This window comes from Lytechinus variegatus, chromosome 1 (assembly GCF_018143015.1).
Source record: "Lytechinus variegatus isolate NC3 chromosome 1, Lvar_3.0, whole genome shotgun sequence".
In the NCBI taxonomy this organism is placed as follows: domain Eukaryota; kingdom Metazoa; phylum Echinodermata; class Echinoidea; order Temnopleuroida; family Toxopneustidae; genus Lytechinus; species Lytechinus variegatus.
In genome coordinates, this window is record NC_054740.1 from 83,186,623 (window position 1) to 83,212,645 (window position 26,023).

Consider the following 26,023-nt stretch of genomic DNA (forward strand, 5'->3'; position numbering starts at 1 on the left):
GATGCACACATACTAAACTGAAACCAGGAATAGAGGAAAGGTTCCTCTTTACAAGTCTCATGAGAAACCAGTATTTAATTAATCAACTCCAATAAATATCCACATTGTATTTCAATGCATTTACAAATAGGGCCTATTACTAATAGCTGTGATAAAAAAGGAAACTATATTGTTGAACATTTATAAAGAAACAAATTCCCAAATCAACTGTTTGCAACTAGATTGTACAAAAAAAATCCCATTAAAATGTAAACCAGTCTATATTTTTGGTTAAGATTCATCATTCATGTGTACATGTAATTATGAGGACTTTATTAGGTTATCATGATCATTTCAATCTTTTTATCAAAATGTTGATTCTTTACAAGAATTTGAAGTTATCATTTGATTACATTTATATATCATCATTAAGCTCCATATCTCAGTGACATTTCTATTGGATTGAGAACTCTTGAACAATTATCTTACAAGTTCAGTGATTGCAATAGCGTTAGTATTAGAAGGCCACAGACAATTATCACATCCTGAAATTTTCAGCCCGTTCCATAGCAAAAAGAAACAGCGTGAATGAATTTCCAAGTACAACATCACAATACATCCACTTAAACATACTTTCGTTTCATATCATCCCCATCAATACATTTAATGATATAGGCTACATCCATGCATAGAGTGCTCAATAAACTGAAAAATTGGCCAACACTTTTGAGGGATTCACAAAAAATGCCTTTACTTTCTTGAACTTGTTTCCACTTTCCAAACCACTTCACAAAAACCAGTTAATAGAAGATCGCCCTGTTGGCGTTCTCATCACAATCTCCTGTTGGACTGGTTCCAAAACCACTACACATTTTTGTAAGCGATCTTGTTGCTACGGAAAAGCTCCAAGTGGGGCCACATGGTTCACATGAAATTTGAAACTGCATTATCACGGCATCCTCCACTGTATGTACTGAGTTGCATAAAGAAAAGACTAGTTAAGTCCACATCTATGCTTAAACCAGATTAACAAGGAAAAGAGGATTTGAAAACCATATAGCGAGGTGGATTTCCCAACTGGTTTGGACAAACAGTTAACGTCACTTCCAAGACAGCTTTGACTGCTCTCATTACATGTTTAACTGGTGTCCACCAAACTGGTTTAACCCTATCTAGGCCGGGGGGGGCCTCGGAGGCCCCCCCCTCAACGAATTGCGCGATATTTTCGCCGTGCGAAATTTTTTGACCGCGCCGCTCGCTGAGTTTTTACTTTCAAGTCTTGCGCAACTTTTGAGACCAATTTCGCGTCACCCGGTACGTGGTTCTGGAATTATGCAACATTATGTAAGTGCATGTCAGACCGAAAATTGCTAAAAAACGTGATTTCGTGTACAAAGTCAATGCAAATTGTGTTTTCAACCAAACTTCATAAATGTATGATTATTTTTAGTTTTGCTAGTCTAAATGTATTCATGTTATGATTTTTATGATCACAGAAGAGTCCCCAACAAATTTCATTGAAAAAACAATGAAAAACAAAAGGTCAAAAAACAAAGAAATACATAAGAAATTGCAAAAAACAATATAATACATAAGAAAATGATTTGATATCACAATTTTTTTCATGTATTCTTGCTAAGGACACCACAAAGAGTTTCTATACCAAAAATTAGTACATTTGGAGCTTTATTTAGGGAGTTAGAGGAAAAAGTATGATTTCGCATACTAATTACGCATAAATTAGCATAATCACTTAATAGCGATTCGCATGAAATAAATTACTATACATTCTTGTAGATTATGTCCCAGACAACCCGCGTGCCAATTTTCGGCGCGATCGCGCGGTCGACGGCCGAGATCTTAGGGGGGGCCTGGGAGGCCCCCCCCCCATAGGAACTCCCAAAATACCCCGGCCTAGATAGGGTTAAGAAAATAGATGAGAACGGGGCTAAGAGTGGCTCTCAAATAACCTAGTGCAATTTTTTGTACATGTACATGTATGTTGTGTGTACATGTAGAAAACATGTAGGATTCAAGCAGTCAGACATCAAATTGAATGATTGATGTGAAGATTCAGGGTCACATCTCTGTTCATACCTTCCAGTGAACCATAAATTTATCTTAATACATATCACGCGCAGGCTCTTGTACATTCAAGCTGTTGGAAAAATTATCAAAATCTTGTGGGCTTTGAAACTGTTTTATTAGTAAGTGAATATTCCAGCTGTGGAAAGACTAAAATCTTATATGGGCTTTCATATTGGTTTGAAAATCAACTGTATACAAGTATACAGTACACGTATTAGAAGGCCACAGACAATTATCACATCCTGAAATTTTCAGCCCGTTCCATAGCAAAAAGAAACAGCGTGAATGAATTTCCAAGTACAACATCACAATACATCCACTTAAACATACTTTCGTTTCATATCATCCCCATCAATACATTTAATGATATAGGCTACATCCATGCATAGAGTGCTCAATAAACTGAAAAATTGGCCAACACTTTTGAGGGATTCACAAAAAATGCCTTTACTTTCTTGAACTTGTTTCCACTTTCCAAACCACTTCACAAAAACCAGTTAATAGAAGATCGCCCTGTTGGCGTTCTCATCACAATCTCCTGTTGGACTGGTTCCAAAACCACTACACATTTTTGTAAGCGATCTTGTTGCTACGGAAAAGCTCCAAGTGGGGCCACATGGTTCACATGAAATTTGAAACTGCATTATCACGGCATCCTCCACTGTATGTACTGAGTTGCATAAAGAAAAGACTAGTTAAGTCCACATCTATGCTTAAACCAGATTAACAAGGAAAAGAGGATTTGAAAACCATATAGCGAGGTGGATTTCCCAACTGGTTTGGACAAACAGTTAACGTCACTTCCAAGACAGCTTTGACTGCTCTCATTACATGTTTAACTGGTGTCCACCAAACTGGTTTAACCCTATCTAGGCCGGGGGGGGGCCTCGGAGGCCCCCCCCTCAACGAATTGCGCGATATTTTCGCCGTGCGAAATTTTTTGACCGCGCCGCTCGCTGAGTTTTTACTTTCAAGTCTTGCGCAACTTTTGAGACCAATTTCGCGTCACCCGGGTACGTGGTTCTGGAATTACGCAACATTATGTAAGTGCATGTCAGACCGAAAATTGCTAAAAAACGTGATTTCGTGTACAAAGTCAATGCAAATTGTGTTTTCAACCAAACTTCATAAATGTATGATTATTTTTAGTTTTGCTAGTCTAAATGTATTCATGTTATGATTTTTATGATCACAGAAGAGTCCCCAACAAATTTCATTGAAAAAACAATGAAAAACAAAAGGTCAAAAAACAAGGAAATACATAAGAAATTGCAAAAAACAATATAATACATAAGAAAATGATTTGATATCACAATTTTTTTCATGTATTCTTGCTAAGGACACCACAAAGAGTTTCTATACCAAAAATTAGTACATTTGGAGCTTTATTTAGGGAGTTAGAGGAAAAAGTATGATTTCGCATACTAATTACGCATAAATTAGCATAATCACTTAATAGCGATTCGCATGAAATAAATTACTATACATTCTTGTAGATTATGTCCCAGACAACCCGCGTGCCAATTTTCGGCGCGATCGCGCGGTCGACGGCCAAGATCTTAGGGGGGGCCTGGGAGGCCCCCCCCCCCATAGGAACTCCCAAAATACCCCGGCCTAGATAGGGTTAAGAAAATAGATGAGAACGGGGCTAAGAGTGGCTCTCAAATAACCTAGTGCAATTTTTTAAAAGTACATGTACATGTATGTTGTGTGTACATGTAGAAAACATGTAGGATTCAAGCAGTCAGACATCAAATTGAATGATTGATGTGAAGATTCAGGGTCACATCTCTGTTCATACCTTCCAGTGAACCATAAATTTATCTTAATACATATCACGCGCAGGCTCTTGTACATTCAAGCTGTTGGAAAAATTATTAAAATCTTGTGGGCTTTGAAACTGTTTTATTAGTAAGTGAATATTCCAGCTGTGGAAAGACTAAAATCTTATATGGGCTTTCATATTGGTTTGAAAATCAACTGTATACAAGTATACAGTACACGTATATAACTGTACATGTACATCAATTTTTTTATGAAAACCAGAAATTTGACGTGTCCAAAGGACACAGATGCCCCAGCTTAAAACGCAATCAGAAATTCATTCAATATGATTGAACTTAATATCATGCAGAAACCAATATGCATATTATATAAATGAACAAATTAAGACCTTTGACCTAAAGACTCACCCTTCCATAATAATCTCTGACAAAAGATATGACAGTCAGGACATTTAATGTAACTTGACTGTATTTTGGTGTCATCTACCCAGACACCAAACATTTTTAAAATCTGGTGAATATTTCTGAAGTTATCATGCGGAACCAACCACATATATAATGAGGTGTGACCTTTGACCTGTGGACTCCAAATTTGAACTAAGCCTGCATTTTGGTGTCATCTACCTACCAGGAGGGGGGGGGGGCACTTACATTGACAAGTGGATACCATGCGCGACCAAAAAACCAAGTAAAAAGGATGTCTTTTTCAAGATAGATCATGTTACATACGTAACATAATAAGGGTGTCAAAAAAGCTAAAATAATGAAAAAAGGTATTTATTTCGTTAGGAAAGCTATACATGTTTAGGGTCAAATTTAAGGGGTATAAAAAAAAAAGCGTCGCAGACCGGTCAGAGACAAGTCGCAAGCAAAATCAGAAAGATTTGACATGTCGAATTCTTATGACTGGATCGCAAGCTCAATCCAACTTCCAGCCAATCAAACGGTAGAGTTGCACAACGCATATTTGATACCCAGTAGTAAGCACACTTTCTCAGGTGCTATGGCAAAAAGCACATGCGTGAGTCGCAGATCGGATCGCAAGGTGTGCGGTGTCGAGGCTTATGACTGCCTTACATTCATCTCCCCTCACTCAGTCTCAAACCAGTCGCAGACCAGTCGGGTCGTAAGGTGTGCGGTGGCCTTTAAGGGTGCTTTTTGAGACCCCATGGTCATGCATGGTATCCACTTGTCAATGGAAGTGGCCACTCCGGGCTACCTACACACCAAATTTTTTTTACATCCGTTGAATATTTCACAAGTTATCACATGGAAACCAACTTGTATATTCAATGAGCTGTGACCTTTTACCTGTGGAGAGCAAATTCATATATGAAAAAGTTTTTTATTAAATAATAAAATATGAAAATTGATTGTAAATAATTATTATTGCAATCATAAATATTTACCATCAATATATATATTTTATTTAATAAAAAACATTTTTAATATATTAATTTTTCTTCAAAACGGCACTTGGTAATAGAGCTGATCGAAGCTACGTACGTGTACGTCATATCGGAGCGGGTTCAAGGGTCAAGCCTATTGACTCGCAGTGTTTACAATATGGATACAGATACATGACATCGGTATGGTAAGAAATGTCTAATTTTTCTCATTTTGGGGGGGAAACTATTATACCTTTATATGCATTATGTGTATAAAGTTTGGAAATTAATAAAATTTTGGTATATGGACCACTAGTTCTAATGTTAAATATGAAGGGAATTCCCATATGGACCACAATCTTCTCCACACTGGCATAGCCTGCCTTGTCTAGGCTCAGTGATCAAATGACAATATCAAAATCATAAAAAATACGATCACTGAGTCCTCTAGGCTAGCATGAACTTCGACCGAGGTAGAGCTAGTCATGCTAGTGGCGGAAAGAGTTCCATATGCACCCCCACCAAAAATAACAAAAGATTGTTGAGACTTCCGGTTCGTTCACTTCAGATTTTTCTATCAATTTTTTACTGTTCCTTACCTTAGTTGGGACTCGAACTCACCTCGATTTATCTGCAGTGCAGTCAAGACCTTTCCTGCTATGCTAGCGAGAAGCGCTGATACCGGAAGGGGTATTTTAACGATTATCAGCCGATAGTTTGACTAGTCTTGACTCACAGACCCTTTACTGACTAAATAAACCGATGTCTATGGACAATTACACGCACTAGATCCTGTTTGAAATTTGACGGAATAATAAAAGCCACATCTTGGTATTTCCACTCCCCCTTCATATATGTTCTATATTTGGGCTAGATATATTATTCTGAACCTTCTCCATGTTTTAATTTTAGTGGGGGTGCATATGGAACTCTTACCCTAGTGGCAGTGCAACTGCCCTGTCGCTGGAAAATGAAATTTTGCTGAGAATTTTTGGCATTTCTTTATTAAGAATTAATTCTTAATCTTATCTTAGATTCTTACGGCCAAACGTGTTAATTGGTAAGGTGGTACATGAAGGTGGCAAGGGTTAAAAATAGACAAACATTTTCTATATCTGTTCCGTTAGTAGACCAAAAGCTTCAGTCTCTGTATTTTGGTTGTTTCGCTGAACTAAGTTGGCTCCACTCACCATACATAGACTGAAGAGTTAGGGGCCCGTGGGCTACAGAAAACGTATAGTGAACTAGCATTTTATAGATTGTGATTTAAAACTTTTTTTTTTAGCGAAATTTCTAGTTTCATGGTTTCCATTATCAGGGAAATATAAATAACTTAAGTAAATGCATACATTGGACCGGAGTTATTGAAAAAAAATCCACTGGATGATTGAGAAATCTGTCATCTAAGACATTTTCTCCTGACCTGACGGTTTTTCTTGCAAGTTGCGATCTTGAATCATGAATGACGTCATTGTCGTTAATGTTTCGATATATCGCGATTATAACTAGTATCGTTTGTCTTCGTGTAGTGTATCGTATCGTATTATTGTATTCGTATATTGCCTTGTAGGTGTGCTGGTGGAATGCAATATCGATATCACATTCGTAAATTGTTGATGCCCTCTCCGTTCATTAGTAAATATTTCATAGTTTGGCTGCCATTTGGATCGATTTCGCTGTGCTTTTCCCAACTAAACATCGGTAAAGAATAATTTTCATGCATTTTCATCTAGGCCCTATATCGTTTAAAGTATTTTTATCTTTAATAGTTCTATATTATTAATTTGTAGTTTATATATCCTTAGAGTCTGGATTGACAAAAGTGCTGGTGTTATTAAATGCGAGCCCAAGTAGTTAAGTACACGGACATCCGTCTTTAGTCGGTGAATGGGGATTAGGCCTACAGTAAAATGTCAGAAATTGTTGAATAAATCCCCAGAAACGACGGTTATTCCTGTCTATTCCGTTAGTTACAATATGATCAAATTAACGTTAGACCACGGCCACGTCACCTCTGCTAGCTCTGGCAGACACAGAACAGTGGCAGGGTCCAGGGATTCTCCGCCTTCGACCGATGGCCCGAGCCGAAGCTTACCGCTGGTCCAGCGCTCAGCAAGTTCCCCGAGGGCCGAGTAGACACGCCGGGCGGCCGAGCGACGCGAGCTGAGAATGTGCAGTCTGCGCCTGGATTTACTCTTTCTCATCAACCTAAAATGAATAATTATTAAACTATAATAATACCTTAAGAGAAAATCTCACCTTACAGTGGCAGCAATTCAAGCCAAGCAAAGGACTGTCAACTCTCGACGGATGGTCCTCCTCTGAAAATTTGACCCGTCCCCCATATATCAGCGATTGCAAAAACGCTGACCATTGCGAGATGGCGCTATTGCGCCTCAGTTTTTCGATCATCATGGAATCCGGCTCTGTGATTTTTCCGAACCGAAATTTATTAGTTATTGATCAGGAGCAGATCTTGACCAACAATAATAGAAAAATAATAATGATGATGAATTGAAATATAGATCTAGATGATTGTGCATCTTGATGTAATAATTTTCTATTTGTTGAAAGCGACGCACCATAGGCTGGTTTGAGCCTGGGAAGGTGGAACTAAAGTTTGGAAAATCAGCTGTTGAAAGCAAAAGAAAGGGTACAAATTTTGGTTTGCTTGTCAGTGTCTGAACTCCTCTGCCTCAACGGGAGGGTGCATGTGCATCCATGTGCACCCCCCCCCCCCCGCCTAATGACCCGGGAAGCCGGGGTGCTGTGGTGTTTTTGAAGTCAATATACAAAACGTATTTCAGCTCCGACATCGAGCTTTTATTATTTTGTTTGATTTACAAATTGATTTTTAAACAGTGCTCTGTAACAGCGCTTCTCAACCAGGGGGGGGGGGGCGGCCCAGCACTGGTGGGCCGCGAAGCTCTCTCAGGTGGGCCGCGAGAAGCTCCAGGAAAAAAGAAAATTGGGGGAAAATTATGGTATATCTAACATGTTCTATTTAATGTCCGAAAATGGTATGTTTGATCGGTCTCCGTGGTTTGCGAAAGGCCCGCCTAATAGGTAGCATGTTGTGATATACATACACATGATGGTCACTATCGATCTAACTCTGATGTGAACCTCAGGACTCATTTGCATTTGAGTCGAGACAAGTAGTCATATCCTTTAAAAAAATTGGTAGGTGGGCATCGAAAAAAATCTGAGAGTCAAAGTGGTCCTCGAGTAAAAAAGGGTTGAGAAGTTCTGCTGTAAAATGTCTATTTTGTTGTCTCAGTATCAACATTTTCAGCTCGCGCTGCGCGCTTGCATTATTTGATTGCCAACTTAACTATTCTCTTCATGTTTTCCATTAAGTTCTCAAAATATCCCTTTTTAAGTTTGATTGTCAAAACCAGTATATGCGCCAGCGCTGCGCACTCGCATTTTGATGGGTGTGTAATGTATACCCCCTAATTAGTAATTGTATAAAATATTATTTAAAATCCACTTTTCATGACATCGCGATTTGTGCTCGCAATATACTAAAAATAGGCCTATATCAACCCATTCATCCTTTTCATAAATACAAAAGTGCTTAAAATGTCCAATTTTCAAGCCTTAATCATTTTATCAACAAATTTCGAGCTGTCATTAGGCTTATTAGATTAATGAATACAATAATAACATTTGCATGAATTCCTGATAATTAAATTTTCCCTTGGAATATGGATTATCAGTGCGCTTATGAAGAGGAAGATATTTATCATTTTCATGTCCTTAGAATGTCCCAGTCCTAGGTCATAATAATAAATAAAAATATCAGCTCGCGCTTCGCGCTTGCATCATTTATTAAGTGCGATCCACTGCGCATTTATCTACAAAGTGGTTGAATTAGCGCTTAAATTGACCCTTTTCAGATCGGAATATCAAATATTTTCAGCTCTTGCTTCGCGCTCATATTACTGATTTTCATGATAAAAATATATTCAAAATGTCCAGATGCTAGTTATAAATAAACACGCACACATGTTTATTAAGATACGCCGCCTGTTCTTTATCTAAAACATGCTTGAATTATCAAGTTTCAGATTAGAACATCAATTTTTTTTGCTCGCGCTTCGCACTCACATTCACCTAATTAACCACCCTTTCCATAATTTACAAAACATGAATAGAGTGACAAGTTTTTAAGTCTAAATCTCTTTTCCGTTCGCGCTGGCATTATACCTATCCTGGTCATGATTTTAAAAAGTGCTTAAAATTTCATTTTTTTAGGTCGGAATGTAAAAATTTTCAGCTCGCAATTCCGCTCGCTTTTTTATTGTTGAAATGTGTATCGTCTTCACGGTTAACAGCATGCAGTCCTTAACAACAGGTCCCATTTCGATCAGTTACATACGCATCTTGTTCAGGATCACAAACATTGCTCAGAATGTTCAATTTTCAGAAAAAGATACATAAAATTTTTATAAAAAATAGCTCGCGCTTCGTGCTCTCACTATTTAAATAGGGTTTTGAGATTACTATAAATGTATGTTTTTTATAAGAATATAGCTAGGTGACTGTTACGAATACCCCTTCAAAGAAACAAATAAAAATCAACTTTGAATGGCCGATCCGGGGAAAATGGGCCAAATGTACCCCCCCCCTCCCCCATCGTTGAAAGGGATCCAGCTTTCGCCAAAAGGTGTTCCCCCTTAAATAGTTTTTCGCATTATCATTCCCCTCAGTATTATTTACTACACATTATCCTCCTTACTCACAGACTGAGAGTACAATAAGTTCCGAGAATTATGGTGTCATAATTATTATGACACCATATAATGAATATACCCAAAGTGATCAATGCAAAAAGTGCTTTTTAGTGTTTCCACTCCCACATATTGAAATGGTGCTCTCCCGGGAAATAGCACCATCACTAGCTCTCTGCAGCATACAGAAATTAAGTATCATATATGAAGCAGAAATAGTTCCATGACATTTATTGCTCTTGGCGGCAGAAGCATAAAAATTTAGGGGCGCGGAAAAAATATTTTCACCCGTATTTTCCCAGTCTGTTGCTAAAATCTGTTGTTGCTCCGTCAACAATATTGCTCTGCTGTTAACGGAATACCAACTTCAACCCTAATTGATTGAATACCGGGATTATAGCCTATACCTTCTCCTAAACCTATAATCATCGCAGAGGATCCCTGTCTGACAACTATTATACCATGTAAATATGCATTATTATAAAATAATCATGAATTTCCCTGATTGATAGAAAATACTTGATTAATTGGAATTTTGGATTCTCCGCAAGTAGGCCTATACATTGGGCCTACCTGAATCATTTTTTTTAATGGGATGCATGGGGCGTGGGCATGTTTTTCACTTCTTATATTTATCATCAATTGAATTTAATCTTGCTGTATACTTCTGGTTGAAATATATCTTTAATTAATATAATTATTTGTTAATAACGTATTTAGTTACAATTATTATTATTATTTTCTGTGTTATTTTGTAATGTTGCGTACATATTGTAAATACACTGTAGGTCTACTTGTTTACCTGGCCCTGAAAACAATGCTAACATGACTAAAGTGAGGCTACCACTTTGCATTAAAACGGAAATTCATTGAATGAATCAATAAATGAATAAATAAATAAATATATTAACAATGAATGAATGAATAAAGTAAGAAACCGACAAAAAAAATTGAAAAAATAAATAGATAATCAAAATATAAATAAATAAACATCCTACAGTATACACAAACACCTTGTTTCACTACTCGAAAAGACAAAGTGACGTTAAGGGGAAGTTTACCCTGACAAAAGTTTATTGTAAAATGAAAGAAGATGAAGAAGAAAAAAAATATATATTTTGTTGCCGAAGGATTTAGGAAAATCCATGGAAGAATAAAACAAGTTATTTAAATTCAAATTATTTGATATGTAATAAAAAATATGGGGTTGAACGTCTGTAATTGCCACCTGCGTACGTCACTGTGGTAAAAAATCAAACAAACAATGAAATGCAATTTTCTCAGAAAATGCAGAAAATTGAAAACTCTTTGTATTTTACCTTCAGTATGTTATACCCCGGACATCTTACAACATTTGACACCCGTTCCTAAAAAAAAAAAAAAATAGAAGTCTTCACGAATGAAAACTTGAAATTCAATTTCTGGATTTTATATCACATAACATATGCCACAGTTGCTCGTAATTCTTAATGGATTTTTTAACTCAATCCTTCACCAATATTTTTTTTCTGCTATTTAAATTACCCGGGTACTTTTATAACAAACTTTTATAACAAAATTTCAGGGTGAAATTCCCGTTAGGCCCACCCCTGCTTGAAACTTGCACCTTAGAATACAAAAGAGGAGCAATTAAAGTTGAAATCGTCACGTTTTTTTAATGTAGAAATGGCAATATTAGAAAGAAAAATGACCATGTTCATTGCACTCATTTATGAAAACTTAAAAGGGGCATTTGGGGAAACAGGAACCTATTGGAATATTCAGAATTTTGCTTTTTAAAGCTACCTCATTTTTGTCTATAAATTATAGTCGCTATACTTTTGAAATTCCTTATTGGTCGCTAGATAAAAGTTGTCGCTACATTCTAAAGATATAGCGAGATTATTATATTGGGCGCACTAGCTCTCGAAGCCGGATATTACGTGTTGTATGTGCTATGCACGTAGATAGGCGCAACGTGTATACATGGACGGTGGTGGCCGTGGATGATCAGTGTGCAAGTGACGAAAACTGATTCTTTCCTCACTGAGTGTTGAAAGGTCGAGATCTTACAGATGAGGCTGTAATTGTGTGAAAAACTGTTTGAAATAATGTCAAGACAAGTCTGGTGGTGGTAAGTGAATATCAAGAATAGCTACGGAGAACGGTTAATTCCTCAGAAGCTCTGCACGTCTGCCGCTAACCCAGGGAGCGCCGGACCGCGATCGCGAAAGCGGTCTGGCGCCCAGTAACTCAGGGAACTCCTGCCTAGCCTGGAGGCGTTCTGGGGTAAAAATCATAGTACTATTCGTACCTTTACCCCCTAACGCCTGGCGCTTGGCCCTATAGGGCCGCACATCGGAAAGGAAAATGCAACTATACAAATGCACCAAACAGCGCCTTATAATTTGAATCTGACGTTAACACTTCTGTACATGGGTATAAATATCGGTTAGCACAGTTTGGTACATTAAAATTAAATGAAAGGGGAAAAAAATCGCAGAAATGGGAGGAAGAAATAAAAGTAGAAGAGAGTGTACTCACATTTGTTGTCTTCGCCATCTTGGATCCATTGTTAATGCAACCTAGTTACGTGACGCTTATAGAGGGCGGCAAAATCAAGTGCTAAAATGTCCCGCTTCAACCACTGAACTAGGGGGGTGTTTCATCAATATTGTCGCGCGACTGACAGTTGTCGCGTGACAATATTGATGAAACAACGTAAAAAATACTTGCATCTGCCGATAGATATCAGGAATCGCAAAATATATTTTTTTATCGATAAATATCATATAATCGCTAGAGGGTATTCATTTGTCAACAAGGAAATTCGTGATCACTCTCGCAAAAAGTGTTCACTGGCTTTCTAGGAAAGCCAGTGAACACAATTCGTGATCACTCTCGCAAAAAGTGTTCACTGGCTTTCTAGGAAAGCCAGTGAACACTTTGCGAGAGTGATCACGAATTTCCTTGTTGACCATAGTAGATTGCGAGACAAATGAATACCCTCTAGCGATTATTTCAATCCGCAATAATATATTTATTTAGCGATAAATATCATATAAATTGTTTTATGATATTTATCAACCGAAGCAAATATTTTACGAATCGTGATTTTTATTGACAAATGCAAGTATTTTTTAAATCTAAGTTGCAGCTCTGCATGCGTGTTACCGCGTGTGTATCTAGGTATCATAACAAAAGAAATCAAAATGGCCGAGTAAACAGATGGGGGTAATTGAATGCTCTTGCTCTTAACTTCTTTCAATTTTTATAATGATTAGAAAACGAAAAGTGAAAAATAATTAACCAAAAGGGAGTAAACATAAAACTTGCCCATGTACATAACTTTGGGCAAAAAACTAAAACTAAAATTGGTGATTTATGTCTAGGTTCAACACGGGTAATCCTGTCCGACACGGAAAGGCATGTAGGGTGAATCCAGGCGTTAGTGGGGAGTGACTCCATACGTACAGTATATAACTTTCACTCCCCACAACGCCCCAGGCTAGTTAGGCGCCCAGGAGCTTACCGTGTATTTACCCATACTCATGGGACAAGGGTAGATTATGGTCAAAATAAACTGTGTAAACCAAAATTATGCACTTAAAACGATTATATGGATGAAGGTCTAACGAGTGGTCGAATCCTGACATCGATGCAGAGACTGGAACCTCAATAAATCGAAAAGTTCTCTCCTAAAGTTCTAGTTCTACCTAGCCTGGGGCGTTTGGGGAGTGAAAGTCATATACTGTACGTATGGTCACTCCCCACTAATGCCTGGTACTCCTACCTATATTTCCCCACATACGGGTACAAAACCAGAAACTTTCGCCCCCGAGAATTCTACTTTCCCTCTAAAAGATCTAGCCCTAAAACATGTACATGGGGTCCAATTTCATTTCCAACATTTCTGCGATATTGATTTAAGTTTTAAAGAAGAATTCATTAAGAAAACGAGAGATTTGTTATGAAAAGATGGGAAGAGCTTACGGCCGTGTTTACGTCGCCATCTTGATTTCTTTGTCTTCCGCTTGGCGACAGCACGCAAATCGTCAAGCGGAAGACAAAGAAATCAAGATGGCGACGTAAACACGGCCGTAAGCTCTTCCCATCTTTTTTGCCTTTTCCGTTTCAGAAATTCTTAAATTCTGTTTCAACATGTCTGAAAACAGACTTTGTGTATATGAAAAAGTGGTAATTCTCTTTACATGTACATAGAAAATCAATACGCATTGACTTAGCGATGTCATAACACTCACGCTGGTCAAATTTCTATCTGCCACTGTACTAACAACGCATTAGAATCTGTTCTAATTGGCACACAAGATATTTTGACATTCACATTTAACAAAAATGCATCCTCACCTTTCACATTATTTGCATTATTTTATTGATAATTTTGGGATCTCTTGGACATTGTTCAGAGCAATCAACAATTTTTGCCTAGTTGCCATTTTGGATTTCAGGAGTACTGAGATATCGTGCCGTTACATCACCTAACGTAGAGGGCAGCAACACACAGCTGTATTACTGCCTTCTTCATACTTGGCTACAGTCAAATTATGTGCGCATGTGAACATTTTCGATATGGCAGGCCGGGGAGCCGGAGCGAGGGGTATGGTTGAGTCAGGGAAGTGTTATGTAGATAACACTTCCCTGGTTGAGTGATGTAGCTGGAGTCAAGTGCAGTCACAATAGTGTGATTGTGTTCTGTGGCCACTTGCATGTAATATTAGTTTGTTGAGATTTTTGAGTAATTTCTGTTGCTGTTCTGTTTCAAAAGGCCGTTTCCGTTTGGCTGCAGTTCGTATCCATGCTCTCATAATCAATTATGACATTGGATTGTAAAGTCACTCCCAAGTTCCCTTTGAAAGGATGTTGCAAAGATTTGAGCATATGAAATTATTTTCTGGCCTGTATAACGTGCGTGTTTGTAAGAGGCAGACCGGTCGATATACAATCACTCACTATAAATGTTCGCAGATATACTAGTTCTCTCAATCAATCACATTTCAAGGTCAATACATCCACCACTTTTCAGAATAATTGGAACAGCTGTATTTCTGTTGGATCTTGAGGTCACTCATTGTCGAATTCTCATTCAGACATCACTTCACTTGGCAATGCTTGGCTTTGGGCCTTCACCATAGTTTTGATATGGCCTGAAATAAGTGACCAAAAATTTGTATACATCAGCTCACTTATTTGTTCTCCAAATGTTTGCATGATTTTGGTCGCTAACTTCAGTCCATATCAAAATAGCAGCAGCTAATCCAACTCCAAGCGAAGCAATATCTGACTGAGAATTTGAACGATGACATCGAGATCGAAGCCGAAATACAGCCATTCCAAATTGCGATATTAGGAAAAGTGGTGGGTATATTAACCTTCAGATTGAGAGACTTGCTGTGGCATTTGCGAACAATTACTGCTGGGGAAATTCTCCCGAATTCTCTCAAAATTTTCCCAAAACACTATTGAAAATAAGGATAAAAAGGCTGTTGGCGTTCCCAAAATTGCAGAAGTAATACTTGACAAAATTAATTGGTGAATTGTGCTAATTATGTATGGTACATTCCATTGCATATAAATATTTATAAAGGAATATCTTTGTCATAGATGGATTCCTCGTCAGAGAAAACCATAGAAGAGATGTGTTGTATATATATATAATATATATATGTTTTAGTGTTTTCCATTCACAAAAAAAGAGTCTACAGATATACAATTTATCTCTTTGTGGGCCATATTTCTTATTCTGATTATGATTGATCAGTTTGTTTGTGAGACAGACCTGTATTTCCTACCTATGTACTTATCACAAAGATCAAATAGGCCCGTTTTGAAAGTCCATTTTTGATGCACGTGTACACGGCGTGTTTTTCGGTCGTGTACACGTGTACACGTTGTAAACACTGTGAGAGCGAGTTCTGTTTTCATGTCGACACGGACCCGCATCAATAATAAAAAAATATGTCATAAAAAGGGGTCTATATAGCCTAAGTCACGGTTTTAAAGCTTACCTGAGAAGTTTGAAGTATCAATCCACAAAAATTGGTGCAAATTAAAAGTTTACTCGGCTTAGCAGCGCATTAAATTAATAAAGAATGCAAAAGAAAATCAGTGCAGGGCCCTAGCTATCGCCGACGCTCGGTGGATGCGCATTTTGTATACTGTACCGTACATGCATGCACAGATCGCTGCAGAATAAGTGTAACTGAAGTTATCGATTAATTTTCATTATTATGTTGCCAATTTGAAGAGCGTTTGTTTGTAGGCTTGTGTGCGAGCGTATAACACGTAAGTTGTAGCGATGATCGCTATCACAATTGGTGATTCTCAAATTGACTCTGAGTGTGATTGAGCAACGCTTTCGAGCTTTTGAGACCGGAGAAGACCCATTTCGTGCCGATTTCGTGGTACAAAAACGTGAGTCTCCAGAAAGAATGTGGATTAAATTGGCGATTTTGGAAGTGAACTCACTCTGGATTAATTGAAATGTTGACATATTAGTAATTAAAACATGTGCAGTGTCTGAGAACTAAGATTTAATGTGAGGCTGTGAGCTTGTTTATGCAGATGCTACCGTGTACACGGTGATGGAATTTAGTACACGTGCACTGACTTGACCGTGCGTGTACACGTGTACCCGAAACGGGCCTAAGATCAAATTGGTAATATGAGCCTGTTTTACCTGTTTGTTGTTTTGATTGTTATACTCGTATGCCCAGTGCTGATTTCTACCACGTAATATTAGGCCATATTAAGTGAGTATTCAAGCATTGTGCTGTGCACTACTATTTGCGCATCAATTTCAATGGCAAAATGCGCATTCTTTTTCCTGTAATCATTATGATGTCATGAATGACTTCCTTTTAAAAATCATCCTCAAAATGCAGGGTTTTGCATCTTTCTTTAAGTTGTATTCTATTGGTATACCATTTTATGCAATAATATAAGGATACACTTAAAGAGATGAAGTTGTTACACCCTGCTTGTTCTCATGTAATATGGGAAATATCTACTTTCTGGTTCCATATTTCATGAGGTCAGGGGGGGGGGACAATAAAGAAAAAAAGACAGCAAAATAAACTCAAGTCATTTTTTTATTATTTTCCTTTACTTTTTGGGGATCAGAAAATTTAGATTTGGACCAGTAAACAATGGAAAAACTGGGTATCTATACTATCTATTGCCCCGACATGAACAAGTTGGACCAGTAGAAAAAAAGCGTTAGTGTGGAGCCCTGTATAAACTCAAATGTTGTGATCTCGGGTATAAAAATGCAAAATTATGTTTATTCCGTATTTCTCGAGATCTTTCAAATGGGTGAACTTCAAAGCTCGAGGGCAAAGAATCAAACACATGAACAGGTTAATTTTAGGTGCTAAAGTAACTCTGTGCAAAATTTGGTGAAAATGACATGGATTTCATTTTGACTGTGGAACTTCCTGAAATACATGTTTCTGAGTGGCTGAAAATCAAGATGCATTATACATTTATTTATTTATTTTATTATAATTTTGTTTTTAGGTCTTTTTTGGGGGGTTGATTTCAAGTTCTTCTGCAATTGGTCCCATTATATTAAAAAAAGGCCTGCAGACAGTATAACACTGCATTGGATTTGAAATTTCATTCTTAGAGACATTTAAAAGGAAGGGATATACAGTCATGAACTGAAATATCCCCCCATAATTTTGACAATAAATATGCAAAGTATATTATTGTAAATGAAGTAGGCACATACATGTACATGTATACATGTAATCACTTTAGTTGCAACATACTGTACATGTGTAAATACTCTATTTGGAAGCTTACTTTATATGTTATAGAAATAAATTTCCATCAGTGTATCAATTGATTAATTGGATTTGTCAGAACAAATTTTTTCCCAGGGCTCTGTGATCGTTAATCAAATATAAAAGAATCAGCATTATCCAGCCAATTATGAGCCATAATTCATCTAAAGCTGATAAATCAACAGCAAGGTCTAGAGATCACCAACAATCATGCCTACCACTGATGATTATCTCAAACTTTGCATCTTATTTGAGAGGTCAATTGCCTGGGATTGATGTATATTGTAGGCCTACAACCACAAGTATAGCCTATTACATGTACCTGTTCCTGCACCAGTATAATGTATTGCAGGTATATTTTCATGTAGATATTCAGGGGAAAATCAATTAATACTTGTCGATTAGGCCTACTACTGTTTTGAAATGGAAAAAACCTGGTATTATTTTTTGTGGCCAGTCAAATGAAATAGCCTTCGTTAATCATATAAAATGAAAATATATAGGCTTTACATGTATATAATGTAGTGCTGTTATCAGTAAGAAAATTCTTTGTCGATATAGCAGTAAAAATATCTTACCGATATCGACAATTACATTTATTAACAAAAGAAAATTTTATTGATAGGCCAGTTGGAGTTAAAATGGAAAGCACTACAGCAGTTTAGACAAGGCCGTATCCTGTCCACGTCGTTGCTCTAGCTTATTACATGTAAGATAGGCTTTGGCGACGTGGACATAGCATAACCGGTGACGCAGATTGTGCACTGTCTGTCCAACTTGCTTACTTTTCTGAAGATTTTACGAACATGACAAAATGAATAACACCCTCCGAACTAAATTGAAAGAAATTACCTGTGAGGCTGTAACAGTTTCAAATTTTTTTATGTCTAGCTGATTTTTTAAACTCTGATTGTCCAAACTGGCGACAAATTTATTAATATTCATGATTATGAAATCCACCTGTCTTGCAGAGGCCAGCCCTTGTACACGCGCTCATGAACATCCAGCGCTGTCATTGATTGGCCGTGTCCAGCCCAATGAATGACCAATCATTGCCATCAAGTTTGTCAATGAACGAAACTCTCGTGGTGTGCGAGACAGCCTCATAGCAACAGCATTGCTAACAGCAGGAGCAATTTGACTGTTTTACTGGCTGGTTGATAATAGTGGGTATTATCGACAACGAGAGAAAGGTTATTAATAATCGCTAAGTGGCAAAAACATGCAATTATTGACAGGAATAGCTGCGATAAAGAGGTTATCATCAAGAGCACTAATGTAATTCATCTGTAGCTTTCTTATTTGCAATCACTGACTTTAAAAACAAATGCTCAAAATAACCTTGTGAACAGATATGCATTTACAGGGCGCAAGTAATGCAATAATTCAATGTTAAATTTTTCACAAAGAATCAAGTACAAGCATCTACACTTCTATAAGATTGGAATAAATGATATATGAAATCATTCAATTTAATTCATTCAATATCATTCTATTGTCCACATGGAAATTTGTTTTGCTCACATTATATTATTAACATGTATAATAAAACATCACATATTACATAGATGTATATCACATGCCTCGATACAATGATACAAAATTGCATTAGAAAGTGACAAATACAAGGGAAATTCTTCAGGACAATATTAATGTTTTTCCAATAAAGATGTAAAAGGAATAACATGTTCAGTTTTAGACAGGATTTTCCTACTGTGTATGAATGCCGAATGAGGATAGAGATTTGAACCATTTCAAACTGAGACTATCTTCAAAATACCTGTAAAAAAAGGAGAAGTTGTTCAGGCATCAAAATATACAAGAATTATTTTCCAAATTCATTTTTGTCAAACTAGACCCCTTCAGGGCAAGTACATGTAGCAGACAAGGAGTGCGATTAAAATCACTAGCTCAGAAGATCAACCGGAGTGCTTTACAGTGCCCTCGCCCATTTATTCGCTTAGAAGTGAACGTTCTTCCTGTCAAAAATACCTATTTTTGTGATCAGGCTATAAAAAAAAAGTTCTAGTAAATTAAACAAGTATTCTGTTGATCGAGGTGGTCTGAACACACCAAGAAAGATAGAAGAGTCTAGCCCAAGGCCATCAGAGGCCCCAGTTGAGTTGTCCTAGATTTAACCTTTTTATTGCTTAAAAGATGCAGTAAATTAATTTAGCGATGGCTCGATGTTCATTGCAAGATATTGACATTTCAACCAGATGGTGAACTACAATATAGGCCTACACTGTACATTGATAATGAATACTATCTCTAGAGCATGGCATTGTATGCAATATTTGACAGTGGTCCCAAACAGTAAAAAAAATCTTTGCTTAGTGCACATAGTGCACAATTTGCTGAATAGGTTTCTTGCTACTGGGTATGATGCATTTGTACTTGTTTCTGTAAAAACAAATATAAATAATCAAATTTATATGTTCCAATATCTATTCTTGTTTTTTAGAATATGAAACATTTCATTTTCAACCACTAGTGTATGGAATTCATGTTATAGCCTGTGTATTAATTCTGATTGTGTTCATTATACTTGAGTACATGTATGGTATAATGTCTCTAGATTTGAAGCTTCTCTTGTTCATAAAGAGTGTTCAACTTTCATTGATCTTATTGTTTGATATTTCTGTTTTCACATATGCTATTAAACTTGTTGGTTCAAAGGGTTTGATTCCCCTTCAAGAAACAGATTAAAAGCTCTGAAAAATATAGGCTTAACATTTGATTGATGAAAATATTTCAAATTAGGCCTTCCTCCTCACCGTCCAAATGGCAATCGCAAAATGGGGAAACTAGACTTGCAAAATTTTATACATATGTACATGAATGCCTGTCATTTGTTATATGAATCATTGTGGATAATTTGTGATGGTAAGGTCCCCAAGTCTACGCATACGAGAATCTAAACGACTTTAATATTAGAAGACATGCAGCGACCACAAACTCTACTCATGCAAAAGAAAGATGTGCATTTAAAAATCCGTCTGAATTTTTTTAAAAATGTAACAGCCTCAAAATGAAGACTTTCTCATCAAAATCACTGAATTGTGTGTAAAGTGAACTGATGCGCAGAGCCGCAGACATGAGGCGCCATTTTTTTTGTACGGTCTGAACGACTGGCTTAGGTTTTTTCAAGAAAACCTGATATTTCCCTCAATTTTTTATGCGATTTTTTACACACTTTACTCATAAGAATATAAGGAACATTATCAACAAAATTTTTTGTAAAATAAAAATTATAATGATTAATTAATCTAAACTAGCAGACATGCAGACATGGAGAACCCTTTTTACAATATTGTACTTGCTTTGGTTGAGTTGTTAAGGATCTACCCAGGGAGTTGAGAGGCGTGATCTACCCATAGGATAAAGGTAAATGTAGGCTTAACTGTCTGCTGCATTATGTCCCTCATTGAAGTTGCATAGAATGATTGATGCATGAAATTTGTTCCGCTACTCCTCGTTCTCCTCTCTCGCCTCTTTGGACTGATTTAGATTGGATCCATGGAAGTAATTTTTTGTAAAGCTATTTTTGCATAGAGATTCCGGTGATTCAACTCTTGAAAGTAGATTGGGCCATCCTTTGAAGTTTATGATTTATGGACATTCACTGTTTCGTTGTGTTGACCTGTAAACACCTACCATCACGCCATCATGGACAAGTAGGTCCATGACTCCCAAATGTCCAAAAAGAAAATAATTGGAGGGTAAGGGAGTAGCGTATATGGTGACTTTTTATCTCATTTTCTTCTGTTCCATCTTATCTCTTCTTCTTACCGTTGTCTTTTCTTCTTCCCACTTTTATTTCTCTTTCCCCCTTTTCTTTTCTTTTTTTTCTTTTCATTTTCCTTTACTCCTCCATCCTTCACATTCTTCTTCATCTTTGTACAAGCCCTGGATAAATTTGGAGAAGGAGACACACTTCCTATGTTTCAATGGTTGATCAAAGTTAAAATGAGTTATTTGTGCATGTATCCATGACAGATGCTCCCACCATAAAGCACTTAAAGTCTGAGATTAGATGGATGAAGAGTTTCTGAGGCCCATTATTGTCTCTCTGACTTGATGCAATGATTCATACATACAGGAGGCCTCAAGGTGAAGTCTCAAGAACTTACTGAAATTCCCTCCCTTATTTGAGCATTTGCCATAGCTCTATAAATGTAATCTTGCAATGCTTCTCATTTATCTGCTTTGGCATAAAACCTTCCCCTAAGAAAATCAATTGCATTGATATTACGCTTGGGAAATGTTTGTCGATACCTAACTTTTGTAGCAAGAAATATCAAGAGTATAAACTGATATGTAGTGTACATGTAATGTATGAGGTTTCTTGTCAAAATACTTGGTGATCCATCATATATTTGTTGGAAGCATTTAGGAGTAGGATTGTGACCCTATGCATTTTGAACAGAATTAGATACATTAGAATTGGGGTGGGTTAGGTTTTCGTTTGCTTGCATAGCTACCGATGCCGTGTCAACATTGAAATTTTAACCAAGGTTAAGTTTTCGAAATGTCATCATAACTTAGAAAGTATATGGACCTAGTTCATGAAACTTGGACCAATGACCAAGGTCATGGGTCAAATAGGGTCAATGAACTTTGGCCATGTTGGGGGTACTTGTGGAATTGTCATAACTTTGAAATTTTATGAATCTAGTTCATGAAATTTGGACATAAGAGCAATCAAGTATCCCTGAAATTCCTTTGCCAGTTTCAGGTCACATGACCAAGGTCAAAGGTCATTTAGGGTCAACAAACTTTTAATGTTCGGGGGGGCATGTACATGTGTATGTGTTTAATTACCATCATAAGTTTGTGGATCTAGTTCATAAAACTTGGACATAAGAATTAGGTCTGGGACTAAAACCCGGGTAACCGGGTCCCGCCCGGAAGCCTCGGGTACCCGGGTAGAAAAATCAATACCCGATACCCGAAAATTGCTCACCAGTATAACGTACATTTGATTTGTATTGCATAGTGTAAGACATGATTGTAACTCATCACAAAAGTACACAAGTCTCATTTTGAATCTCACCAATTACCCCCGAAATATCCATAAATATACTAGTTTTTCAAGTGATGATGATGTGACTGAGATCGTTCAATCGTCGCCATGTTTCTTTTGCAGCGCAGTGACGTCATCCAGCCACTGCGACGCAAGCCAATTTAGTAAGCATGCGCATTGCAAGCCTCCCGTGCCCCACGCAGTATTCCGTCAAAACAAGTCTGCAATACTCTGTCACCTCGTACCAAAATCGACCTAGAATTCCACTTTCCTTTATTTCATATGACTTATGAAAGGTATCCTCAGAGAATCTGTTTTCTCACCGATACCACGCAGGTAAGCAAATTTTATTACTTCTTGTTTTTCCGTCAAAATCTTACGAAGTAGCGTCGATGTTGCATCGTGTTTGTTAGTTTGTAGAATCTATCGCTACGTGAACAAAGTCAATTGATTTCCGGGTTTCGGAGCATACGAGGCGCCAGCCAATCACGTTCTTGAAACCATTTTCAGTTCATCATAAACCGAAAATGGTAACACGATCGTGATTGGCTGGCGCATTTGACGCTCCGAAACCCAGAAATCAATTGACTTTGTTCACGTAGCGGTACATTCTACAAACTCAAGAACACCATGTAATATCGACGCTACTTCGTAAGATTTTGACGGAATAGCCAGAAGTAATAAAAATTTGCTTCATGGTGCGGTATCGGTGAGAAAACAGATCATCTGAGAATACCTTTTATAATTCATATGAAATACAGAAAAGTGGAATTCTAGGTCGATTTTGGTACGAGGTGACAGAGTATTGCAGACTTGTTTCGATGGAATACTGCGTGGGCACGGGAGGCTTGCAATGCGCACGCTTACTATATTTTCATTCATAAATTGGCTTGCATCGCATTGGCTTGATGACGTCACCTATGGGGTTTTTCCACCAGTCATATTTCGAGCGACATGATTTTCGGGTACCCGCCCGAAAATTACCACGTGTACCCGAAAAGAAAAAACCCGAAAGTCCCAGGCCTAATAACGGAATAATCAAGTATCACTGACTAGGTGGTTTCAAACCGCCTCGATCACAAGAATCCCCGTTAAATTACGAAAAAAAATTTAGGCTAAAAATACCCATTAATTATTCCTGCATTCACACCGCCCCGAAACATACCTTTCGGGATAAATTCCTGAAGTTATGAGCATGCGCAGTATGGTCTGATAAGCAGGCAAGGCGCGAGATTCAAAATCACTAGCCCAGCAGCCACACACGGCACCCGCGCCCAACGACACGCTGGGCTAAAAGTTCCCGTAAATTGCTTTCACATTGCCAAAATACCTGCGACCTTGGAAAAATCATCGCGAAAGTTCTTGCAGCGGGTATTTTCTTTCGGGGAAATTACGCGTAGTTTGCTTTCACATTACCAAAATACCTGGTATTTTCTGACCGGGGTAAATTTCCCGATTAGAAAATACCTGGAACTGACGAACTTTGAGGCGGTCGGAAACCATCTAATATCCTTTGCAAGTTTTAGGTTACATGACCAAAGTCAAAGGTCATTTAAGGTCAATGAACTTTGGCCATGTTGTGGGTAATTGTTGAATTGGCATCAAGTTTTAATATGGATCTAGTTCATGAAACATAGACGTATGGGTAATCAAGTATGAATGATTGTTTTGCACACATCTTAGGTCACAGGATCATGGTCAAAGGCCATTTGGGGTCAATGGACATAGTATTTTATACCCAGGGGGGCCACTTACATTGACGAGTGGATACCATGCGCGACCAAAAAAACATGTAAAAAGGTTGTCTTTTTCACGATAGGGCACGTTACATACGTAACGTGATAAGGGTATCAAAAACACAAAAATAATGAAAAAAGGGTATCTATTTCGCTAGGAAAATTACGTGTTTAGGGTCGAATTTGCGGGGATGATAAAACAAAATTAAAATGTTTTATACAGGATGTCCTTTTTGCCCCAACACTTCGTGTTTAGAGTCCGATTTGCGCGAGGTGTAGAAGGTGGGGTCATACTAAACCAAATAAGGTCAAGCCGACGACCGAAGGACCCGTAACAATAAAACATTCCTGTACTTGTTTAGGGGTTCATTTCAGGGAATATTTGCCAAGAGTATCGTTTTGTTTCCAATACTTGTTAAGGATAGGGTTTCACACGCCAATACTTGTTAAGGGGTGCATTTTCAGAATATGGAAATTACGTAGTTAGGGTGCTTTTCGAGACCCCATGGTCGCGCATGGTATCCACTCGTGAATGGAAGTGGCCCCCCGGGATTTTATATCATGTGCTTTCTTTCAGGAATAATTATTCAATACTGTAGCCGTTTTCAAAGTCAGCACTGCTGCCAGATGTATATTAAATCGTTAAATGCAGGCAAGAATGCCAGAGGCATTCCACTTGTTTTTGTAGTTTGGCTTGATAAACAGAATTTTCTGCATATTTGTTTCAGTGGATATGTTTTATGTGAAGTTTAGCATTGCCAAGTTGGGAGAAAGATGGCCATAAACTTTTTTTTTTGTGTCGGCATTGGATGATTCAGCAGTCCTTTGGGATTTCAACTTTCTCTCCATTGGTTACTTAGCAGGCTCTGTGGTCCCACATATGGCTTTCCATGTTGGAAGTGAACGTTGACCCCAAGGTGTTGACCTTCATCATTGATCCTGGCTAGGTGCAAGGCCATGTGTCAGAAATGTGGGCTTGAAGTTCAAGTCCTTGGGCTAACAGCAGGAATGAGTTCAATGTGGTGAATTTAAAGGCCTGTCTATATCAGATCAAGTTTGCAAATTACATGTACATGTATCCTGAGTACTTTTCCTGACCTGTAAAATCTAGCTATTTTGTATGAGATGAGACAACAGCATACAGGGTGACCAGATTTCACAAAGTGAAATACAGGACAATCGAAAAAGCACGCTGTACGAGCGGATCGACCGAGCCAGGTCTTAATAAAAAAAGATCAACAAAGAATGCTACACATAGTAATAGACTCGTAAGAAAATATAAAGAATAAGAGGGGAGAATGAACGAAAGAATAAAGGAAAGAAAGAAAAGAGTAAAGACAGCAGATGAATTGAGAAAAAAGAAATTAAAAATGATGAGGAAAATGAAGGAAAAAATAAAAGAAAGTTGAAAGAAAGAATAAAAGAGAGAAAAATGTTTCCGTCATTCTTTGAAATGAATAAAGAAAGAAAAAGAAAGGAAGGGGAAATGAAGAAATGTGTGA

General features: G+C 37.6%; 2 protein-coding genes across 4 annotated transcripts in view; one reads left to right on the plus strand and one right to left on the minus strand.

The window, feature by feature from the left end:
• The window catches only part of LOC121425429 (oxysterol-binding protein-related protein 6-like), a 69,957-nt gene extending 62,358 nt beyond the window's left edge, over window positions 1–7,599 (minus strand). Inside the window, exon 1 of one of the 2 annotated variants that reach the window (XM_041621480.1) lies at window positions 7,499–7,599. The gene's annotated coding sequence lies outside the window, so the exon portion shown is untranslated. Of the gene's footprint in view, window positions 1–7,480 lie in introns of both variants that reach the window. The other variant, XM_041621501.1, reaches the window with a different exon arrangement.
• Window positions 7,600–11,854: 4,255 nt separating this feature from the next.
• The window catches only part of LOC121425463 (exostosin-like 3), a 64,688-nt gene continuing 50,519 nt past the window's right edge, over window positions 11,855–26,023 (plus strand). For both annotated transcript variants that reach the window (XM_041621528.1, XM_041621535.1), the window contains exon 1: window positions 11,855–12,088. The gene's annotated coding sequence lies outside the window, so the exon portion shown is untranslated. The remainder of the gene's footprint in view (window positions 12,089–26,023) is intronic.